This window comes from Impatiens glandulifera, chromosome 2, assembly GCF_907164915.1.
Source record: "Impatiens glandulifera chromosome 2, dImpGla2.1, whole genome shotgun sequence".
In the NCBI taxonomy this organism is placed as follows: Eukaryota; Viridiplantae; Streptophyta; class Magnoliopsida; order Ericales; family Balsaminaceae; genus Impatiens; species Impatiens glandulifera.
The window spans coordinates 44,810,584-44,820,584 of NC_061863.1; the positions used below are offsets into that span (position 1 = coordinate 44,810,584).

The following is a 10,001-nucleotide window of genomic DNA, read 5'->3' on the forward strand; positions in this document are numbered from 1 at the left end:
TTTAAATAAAGTACTCAATTTTATTTGTTAAACTTCTGCAAATAAAGTTCCTCGTTGTGAGACATTTTACTTTCAAAATCTCATCGCTTACCTTTCCCTACTAGCACAACAATGACAAAAGATATTTTTGATTTAATTCATATAGATCTTTGGGGTTCCCACAAAAATGAATCTGTCACAAAAATACCATATGTTAACTATTGTTGATGATTATTCAAGATACACTTGGATTTTTCTTCCAATTGATAAAATTATTGTTTTAAACAAAATTCAAAATTTCTTTTTTTCTAGTATAAGATCAGCACAACAAAATTATTCAGAAAGTTAGAACTGATAATGAAACTGAGTTTGTAAATTTGAAATGCAAAACATTCTTTGAGCAAATGGGAACAATTCATCAAACAACATGTGTTTATACACCTCAACAAAACAGTGTTGTAGAGCGAAAATATATACATCTTCTTGAAGTAGCTAGATCATTAATGAGTTATTTCTGTTTGCCTATAAAGTTTTGGCCATTTTCACTTTTAACAGCTACTTATTTGATAAATAGAATGACCGCATCAACATTGAATTGAAAAATACATTTTTATGTGTTACATGAAACTGAAATTGGTTACACCATGTTGAATTTTTTTGGATGTCTATGCTATATGACTAATACATGTCCAAACAAATCAAAGTTTGAAAATAGGGAGATTAAGTGTGTTTTCATCGGATATCCTTCAAACAAAAAGGGTTATCTTTTATATAACTTTGATTTAGATGAAATAGTTAAAAATTAGAGATGTTGTTTTCTATGAAGAGATATTTCCTTTTAAAGAAGTCACAAATCAATACACAATTTATGATCACATTACCTTATCTTCTAATCACAATAATATTTCTAATGAAGAAACATCACAAACAATTGATAAATCTACTTGTGATGTGTTCAATTTAGAAAACTCTAAATTCATATACATTGATAATAACAAAGTCAAACCCAACTCTATTGGAACAAATACACTTCCAAATGACAATAGTATGGATGATATTGATTTATAAAATATTTGTAAAAGAGGTTCTAGGATCAGATCTGCTCCAACTTGGATGCAAAATTATGTTACAAACCAAGTTGAAACAGAAAACAAACAACAAAGGAAATATACTCCTAAAAATTTCTCTTTTCACATCTCTAACATAGATGAAGAATGCACAATTTTTTTTTATCAAACATTGATCTTCACAAAATTCATTCAAACTACAACAATGCATCTAAAGATCCAAAGTGGATCAAAGCAATGAATAATGAATTAGATGCTTTGAATTTAAATCAAACTTAGGAAATAACTGATTTACCAAATGATAAAAAGGCAATTGGTTGTAAATGGGTATGCAAAACAAAATTAAATATTTGTGGTACTTTAAACAAATGCAATGCGCGACTAGTTGCAAAATGATACAATCAGAAAGATGGAATAGATTTTCATCATTATTTTGCACTTGTAGCCAAAAGTGTTATTGTCAATTTATTTATTGTTTTAACAACATCTGAAAAATGGAATTTACACCATATAGATGTAAATAATGTGTTCCTTCATGGAAATCTTGAGGAAAAAACATCTATATGAAACTGCCACCGAGTTTATACCAAATCTAAAACATGAAAAACAAAGTTTGCAAATTGAGAAAAAACCTTTATGGTTTAAAACAAGCTTCTTGACAATGGTATATCGAATTATCTATATTTCTTATTGAATATGGTTTCAATAGATCTGAACACGATCATTGTTTGTATTTCAAACGAAATGATTATAGTGTAACAGGTCTATTAATATATGTTGATGATATCTTAATTTTAGGAGATAATCTTGAAGAGATATAAAACGTAATGAAATTTATTGATTCTAAATTTCCACTTAAGGATTTAGAAAATGCAAGAAAAAAATCTTGGACTAGAAATCAGCCAAGACAAAAATTGTATATATATAAATCAAAGGAAATACATTCTTGATTTAATAGATGATACAAGAATTATGGGATGCAAACTTGCTAAAATGCCAATGATAAAGGGTACAAAATTTAAGAATGAATCTCAAACTCCTTTAGAAGGTCCATCTCAATATCGAAGAATAATTGGTAAGTTTTTTGTATTTAAACTACACACGTCCAGATATTTCATATGTAGTATAACAACTTTTCTCAATATATGCATAAACCACTTGTGTGTCATTGAAATTCTGGCCTTTACTTGATAAGATATCTAAAAGAAACAATTTCAATGAGAATTTTTTATCCTTTTCAAAGCAAGATATATCTTGAAGCATTTTCAGATTCAAATTGGGCTTCTTGTATAGAAACTAGAAGATCTATTACATGTTTTTGTATTTATCTTGGTAATTTTATTATATCATGGAAAACTAAGAAACAAACAACAATCTCTAGATCTTCTGCTGAATAAAAATATAGAAGTTATCCTCTCTTCTAGCCTAGCGACAACAAGAAGTGAATATCCCTCAGGTCTCCCAGAGGTCACGGGTTCTAGCCTGTCAGGCGGCAAATTCTGCGCCTAGTTAATTGGTTAAGTGTGTTTGTGGACTATGTGCTTAACCCGCGGGGATTAGTCGCACTCCATAGGAGCAGCGGAACCCAGCGTTCTAAAAAAAATATATAGAAGTTTAGCTTAAGGGTGTTCCTCGGTTCGGTTTATTCGATTTTTTATTTTTTTTAGCCAATTCAATAAATGAATTCGAATAAATTTTAATTAAACCGAATTCATTTTTTGGAACTAACATAACTCAAAATAAATTGCACTAGCCAGAGAATTGATCCCAAGTCTGTACCTTGGCAAGGTAGGTACTATTCTACCACTAGACCACTAGTGTTTTTGTTTCTTTTTTCTTTTATTATTAAATCTTAAATTCAAAATATTCTAATTTGATTATTTTGAATTTTTCCTTAAACTAAGTTTAGAAGAATAAATAATAAAAAATTAATTCGGTTTTCGGTTTGGTTTTCGAGTTGACACCCAAACTCGAAAACTAATTCGAAAACCGTATTTGAATTCGAATTGGTTTGAAATTCGATTCGAAAACCGAAAATGAAATTCGAATTCGGTAAATTCGAATTCGGTCGGATATTCGGTTCAAACCAAATATTGAACACCCTTAGTTTAGTTATAACTGTTTGTGAATTACAATGAATATCTTACAGTCTGAAATATTTGAAATATGAAATTTCATTACCTATTTCATTATAATGTGATAACCAAGTTGCTATACATATTTCAAAAAACCCTGTTTTTCATGAAAGAACAAAACATTTAGATATTGACTGTCATGTAGTTAGAAATCAATATATATATATATATATATATATATTATATATATATATTATATATATATATATATATAAATACAAAAAGACATATAGCTGATATTTTTACAAAAGCACTTGATTTCCCACAATTTGAGATTTTGGGGACTTAACTACTTCTGCAAGATGTTCATATCTTGAGGGAGGAATATTGAGATAAATATCATTATCAAGTTTTATATTGTAATGATACTTATCTATTTTGCAGACAATTATATTTTATTTTAGAATTAGTTATTTCATTATGTAAGTTAGATGATGATTTTAAATATTATAAAATAGTTTAAAGGCTAAAGTGATGTTTATATATCAAACTTTGCCGATGCGTATATCACTTATTTTTTTTTGTAAACTTTTGATCATTATCAATCAATATAATACATATCAGTTTTACTTATTGTTCTTGGAATTCTTGGCGAATTCATTTACTTTTCTAAGAGATCTTTCATATGAGTACCATATCTCTATAAAGTGTTAGGCTTAAATAGTCTTGTACAAAATGCAGCTTACCTTATAATATCTATCTTCTAGGAAATATAACTAAACTAACCAAGTGGAGAATGAGAAATGTGAGGGGGAGCTGAATTTCACCCTATTGAGAAGACTTTATAGGGGATTTATGATAGATTATCTTTATATATAAATAATCATGCAAATGAAATGGATCGAGAGTTGGATTAGCATCATAATATTTCCATCATTATACTCGACAACAATTTGTAAGGAATAGTTTGATACAAGGACATAATCTATGGTGTATCAGAGTTTAAGGAGTTGAGTTCCTTCTAAATAGTTGAAAGTTCTTTTTATCAATTAAGAGCAATTTTATTGTGATTACCTCTCTTCATAAATAAAATCTCAGTTTTCACTGAAAAACAAATGCATGATATATTAATATATATTGTTTAGATTATTATTAATATTATTTAATGAATGATGATCTAATAGAAAACCACTAACCTATACTAAAATCCAATTCAAACATGAAAAGTCAATAACTTTGACTTTTCATGTTTAATATTATTTTATGAATGATGATCTAATAGAAAACCACTAACCTATACTTAAATCCAATTCCAACATGAAAAGTCAATAACTTGCATATATAAGCTAGCTACATGCAAATGGACAGCCTGCAGTATCTGCATGCAAGCAATGAACGTGGCATCTAATTTCTTAGAATATCAAAACTATAAATGATCTATCTGCTATTTCATTGTAAATCTCAAATTAATATACCAACAACTTCTCAGCTTGTTCATACACAGAGAAAGAGATAAGAGAATTATGTGGAGACTGAAGGTAGCAGAGGGAGGTAATAATCCATATTTGTACAGCACAAACAGTTATGTTGGAAGACAAATATGGGAGTTTGATCCTAATTATGGAACGCCTGAAGAACGCGCCGAGGTCGAGAGAGCTCGACAACACTTCACCGCTAACCGCTCTAGAGTCAAGCCCAGTGGTGACGTTCTCCTACGCCTCCAGGTCACTTTCTCTCTTTCTCATTTGTTCATTCTTTCAATTTGATGTTTTCCTTCATCATATGATACTCATATATACGTTTGATGTGAATGTTAAAATATGGGAAAACAAAACATTAATGAGAAGAATGAAATGAAGTTAGTACTAGTAAACACATTTCTTCTTTTGCTTGTCATATATAATATGCAGCTTCTGAAGGAGAATAATTTCAAACAAGACATTGCTCAAGTTAAAATTGATGATAATGAGGATATTACATATGAGACCACCACCATTACCTTAAAAAGGGATTGAAATTCTTGTCTGCCATGCAAGCACAAGATGGCCATTGGCCTGCAGAGAATGCTGGGTCGCTATACTTCTTGCCACCTCTGGTTCGATCTTCAACTGTCCTTTCTATTCCAATTTTAATTCATCACTATCCTGCTAGCTATTTGCATGTATCCTTACTGCTTATTTTTCTTGATCTTACAGGTTATGTGTCTTTGCATTACCGGTCACCTTGACATTGTTTTTTCAGTTGAACATAAGAGGGAGATTCTTAGGTATATATATAACCATCAAGTAAGTAAAAACTGTAGCTTCTTTTGTCCTTTTCCTTGTACATTTATTCTCATACCACTTTTAAGCTAGTTCTATAATTGATCATGCCGGTCGAGGTTCTCTGAACAAATTACCTTGGCTAGTAGTTGTTGGCATTAATTGATCAAGTGTTGAATTTGTTTATAGAATGAAGATGGAGGATGGGGTCTTCATATTGAAGGCCACAGTGTCATGTTTTGCACTGTCCTTAGCTATATTTGCATGAGAATCTTAGGAGAAGCTCCGTTTGGCGGCCACAACAATGCTGTAAAGAGAGCTCGAACATGGATTCACGAACATGGTGGTGTGCTTGCCATTCCCTCTTGGGGAAAAACATGGTTATCTGTAAGCATAAAAAATTTAAGAAACATTTATACTAAACATGGTATTTATCTAACCCCTTATTTCACCATCCTTCAAATCATCAACGCTAATGTATTTACAAAAACCCTTACTTTACTTTTTCTACAACACTTTATATAAAGAGTATTTGAGTCATTTAACCCAAATAATCCATTTTTTCATCAAACACTTATTTTTTCTTTCAAATAACCCTACATCAAACAAGCTCTAATCATTATTCTTCTTGAATTGAACAGATATTTGGTTTGTACGATTGGTCAGGATGTAACCCAATGCCACCAGAGTTCTGGATTTTACCTCCTTACTTGCCTATTCATCCAGGTAGGAATTTCATGTTTGCAGGACATTTCATGGATTCGACATCTAATTGTTACTGACATTACTATTGTATCTTCTTTGGATGTGTGCAGCAAAAATGTGGTGCTACTGCAGAATGGTATACATGCCAATGTCTTATTTATATGGGAAGAGATTTGTAGGACCAATTACAAATCTTGTTCTTGAATTAAGAAAAGAGCTCCATAATCAGCCTTACCATGAGATTAAATGGAAAAAGTACAGGCACTTGTGTGCAAAGGTTTGTTTGTTTTTTGTGTAAATTAAGATTTTCTTTAAATACCTTATTTTACAGATAGTTTTAATATTAATGCAGGAAGATATGTACTACCCACATCCCCTAATACAAGATCTGCTCTGGGATAGCCTTTACTTATTTACAGAGCCACTTCTCACTCGTTGGCCTATAAACAGATTGATAAGAGAGAAAGCACTGAAGACCACGATGGAGTACATACATTATGAAGATGAAAATAGCCGATACATTACCATTGGAGGTGTTGAGAAGGTGTTGTGTATGCTTGCTTGTTGGGTCGATGATCCTCATAGTGATTACTTTAAGAAGCATCTCGCGAGAATTCCCGACTACATGTGGGTGGCTGAAGATGGAATGAAGATGCAGGTAAAAGATAGAAATATATGATGAATTTAGGATTAGACAAATTTTGATGCATTTTACTTTTACTGCAGACTTTTGGCAGTCAACAATGGGATACTGGTTTTGCAGTCCAAGCAGTATTAGCATGCAATATGACTGATGAGGCATCAGAAACTATAAGAAAAGGACATGATTTCATTAAGAAATCTCAGGTTTATTTCCTTATCGCCTTTTTCGTGTTTCTTGCTTTTACTAGTTTGTAGTATAATCTAATCAGTGCTATTCAATTGTGAAGGTTAAAGACAACCCTTCAGGCGACTTCCTAAAAATGTTTCGGCACATCTCTAAAGGTTCTTGGACATTTTCTGATCAAGATCATGGGTGGCAAGTATCAGATTGCACAGCCGAAGGACTTAAGGTGTGTTTAGTTCAAGTTAATTCATTGATATATCTTTCAAATAAAACATGCTTACATTTTTGAGTTTCTTTTGTTGGTAGTGTTGTTTGTTACTTTCTCAGCTGTCACCTGAAATTGTGGGTGAAAAATTAGAACCAGAGCGGTTATATGATGCAGTAAATGTCATTCTCTCGTTACAGGTTAAATATTATCTGAATAGCTCACCCATTTAGTTTCTCTTTTGTCCAAAGGTCTTGGCTAATGGTATTGGTATGCATATCTCTGAATACAGAGTAAAAATGGAGGTCTAGCAGCTTGGGAGCCACAAAAGGGAGAAGCTTGGCTAGAGGTAGTTAATTAGTTCTTCATCCATTATCTGTTACTTATTTAACTAATTCATTTTATAATATTTTTCAGCTTCTCAATCCAACTGAATTTTTTGCTGACATTGTCATTGAGCATGAGTATGTGGAGTGCACATCATCAACCATTCAAGCATTTGAGATGTTCAAGAAACTCTACCCAGGACACCGCAGGAAGGAGATTGAAAGTTTTATTGTAAAAGCTGTTCAATATCTTGAAGATATCCAAATGTCAGATGGCTCATGGTATATAATCTAAAATCTCAACTGAAAAAAAAAGAGTTTAAAATTTGACAAGAAAGTTAGTTTTATCTAATAGGTATGGGAATTGGGGTGTTTGCTTCACATATGGAACCTGGTTTGCTCTTGGAGGACTGAAGGCTGCTGGAAAGAGTTACTCGAATTGCAAAGCAGTTCGCCAAGGAGTTGATTTTCTATTAAATAACCAAAGAGAAGATGGAGGCTGGGGCGAGAGTTATCTTTCCTCTCCACTAAAAGTTAGTTTCTTATCAAAAATAAGTAGTTTGTTGTGTTGATGCGTATTTATGTGTGATTTTGTTAATCTGAACAAGAAATACACACCCCTGGAAGATAACCGATCAAATTTGGTTCATACATCATGGGCTATGATGGGTTTAATACACTCTGGCCAGGTAGCATTTCATTCTGAAGTGGAATTAAATTTCTGTTGAATACCATTGATTTATTTATGCATTTTAAGGCGAAGAGAGATCCAACTCCTCTACACAGAGCAGCCAAGTTGTTGACAAATTCTCAAATGGAAAATGGGGACTTCCCTCAACAGGTAAGTAAAGAGATATATTGAATGTTGTAGAAATAAGCAGTGCGATAATATTGCCTTTATTGGTATGGGTGCAGGAAATTACTGGAGTGTTCAATAAGAACTGTATGCTTCATTATGCTGCTTATAGAATCATATATCCAGTATGGGCACTTGCAGAGTACAGAAACAAGGTATTCAAAAATTTGGCCTCATAGAAGAAGTAAAGCTTTGGTGACTTTGTTCAATAAGCTATAATTTATGTATGACAACTTAAATATTTCAAATTATAAGCAAATAAAGAAGGTTACTTACTTCTTCATATATATCATTCACTAATGGAGCTTCACTTGTGGCGACAGTATTGTCTGTTCCAGCTACTAATTTGATGATTTCATATTGAACATGTGTGAAACAAAAACAATAGTTACAACATCAACAAGCATGCCGAATTTCAACTATTTGGCATTGCGGTGCATTGAGAGACAATGTTGTGACCCATTAAGAATATAACTTATAGATAGACAAGATTGAGGGAGAAGTGAAGATAAAAGATCAAAATAGATAGACAATAAGTGTTAAGGAAAGAATATCAATGACTCAAGATCAACTTTTAATTAGAGAAAAATTAGAAAGTACTATAATACAAAGATCAACATGAAACTAGTTTAAGGTTATATAGTCTTCTTATCATGGTAAAATAATAATAAAACACTACTAAAGAAAATAAAATCAAATGTGCCCGGCACATGACGTGGGACACAACATTTCCATCCTCTTAAAAATCTCTTTCACGTTTCGACCAAACATTTTTTTTGTCTTACTCTATAGAGGCAGCAAGTTTTTCTTTCATCTCTTCATCAATGACAATTTGTTCTCTTGTGTGATTCCTTCTGTACAACCATTAACCCAAGATGGTTCCCCATTGAATCATTTTTCACATTAAGTTTTGCCTTTTTGTTTAAATCCTCTAAATTCTATTTTTAAAATTTTGCGAGTTTAATAGCTTGATCTAAAGAGGTGGGTTGGGTTGTAACAAAATAATTATAGCTCTAATTTCAACCTTCAATCCTTCCAAGAAACTACTTGTATAATAATCATCTGTTTGTGGCGTCATACCTCGCCGAACTTCGTCTTTTAGTTCACCTTTTGACTAATTCGACTGAATTCTTTGACCGTGTCTCAATGTCTTTTTTCTTGAAACGTTGTCAAAATTGTTTCCAAAATTCTGTCCACGATATTATCCCTCTTCCAATCGAGTAATTTGTGAACCAAACATCATCTTATCCCTTCAAATCATAGGCTGCATAACCCATCTTGTCATCGTCTTCCACGTGATAATTATAAAAGAATCTCGTAACCTTGGTTATTCAATCTCGGGGATTACTAATGTCAAAATGAGAAAATTTCATCTCCTATTGCTTTCCTAAAGACCCGCCTTGGGTTTGGTTAGACCCTGTTGAGAAAGTTTATGGTAAGGACAATGTCGGTAAAATTCCAAATGAGCTAGGTCTCGATCAATTTGAAATATCATTGTATGGGTACCTCGGTCTATGTCTCGGTCCATATCTTAGCACGTGTCAAGAGAAACACGTGGCAATATGGAAGAACTATCATGAGGAAGCTCGAGATTTGTTGCGTTTCAACCTTGGTTTGTGTGCCAGACATCTTTAAAATTAAAACATTTAGTTTTTAAAAGATTTTGAAAATACATTTGGCGGTAAGAAATTAATTATATAA

At 32.1% G+C, this 10,001-nt stretch overlaps 1 pseudogene; it reads left to right on the forward strand.

The window, feature by feature from the left end:
• Positions 1 to 4,599: 4,599 nt before the first annotated feature.
• LOC124925716 lies at positions 4,600 to 8,590 on the forward strand (annotated as a pseudogene).
• The last annotated feature ends 1,411 nt before the right edge of the window (positions 8,591 to 10,001 follow it).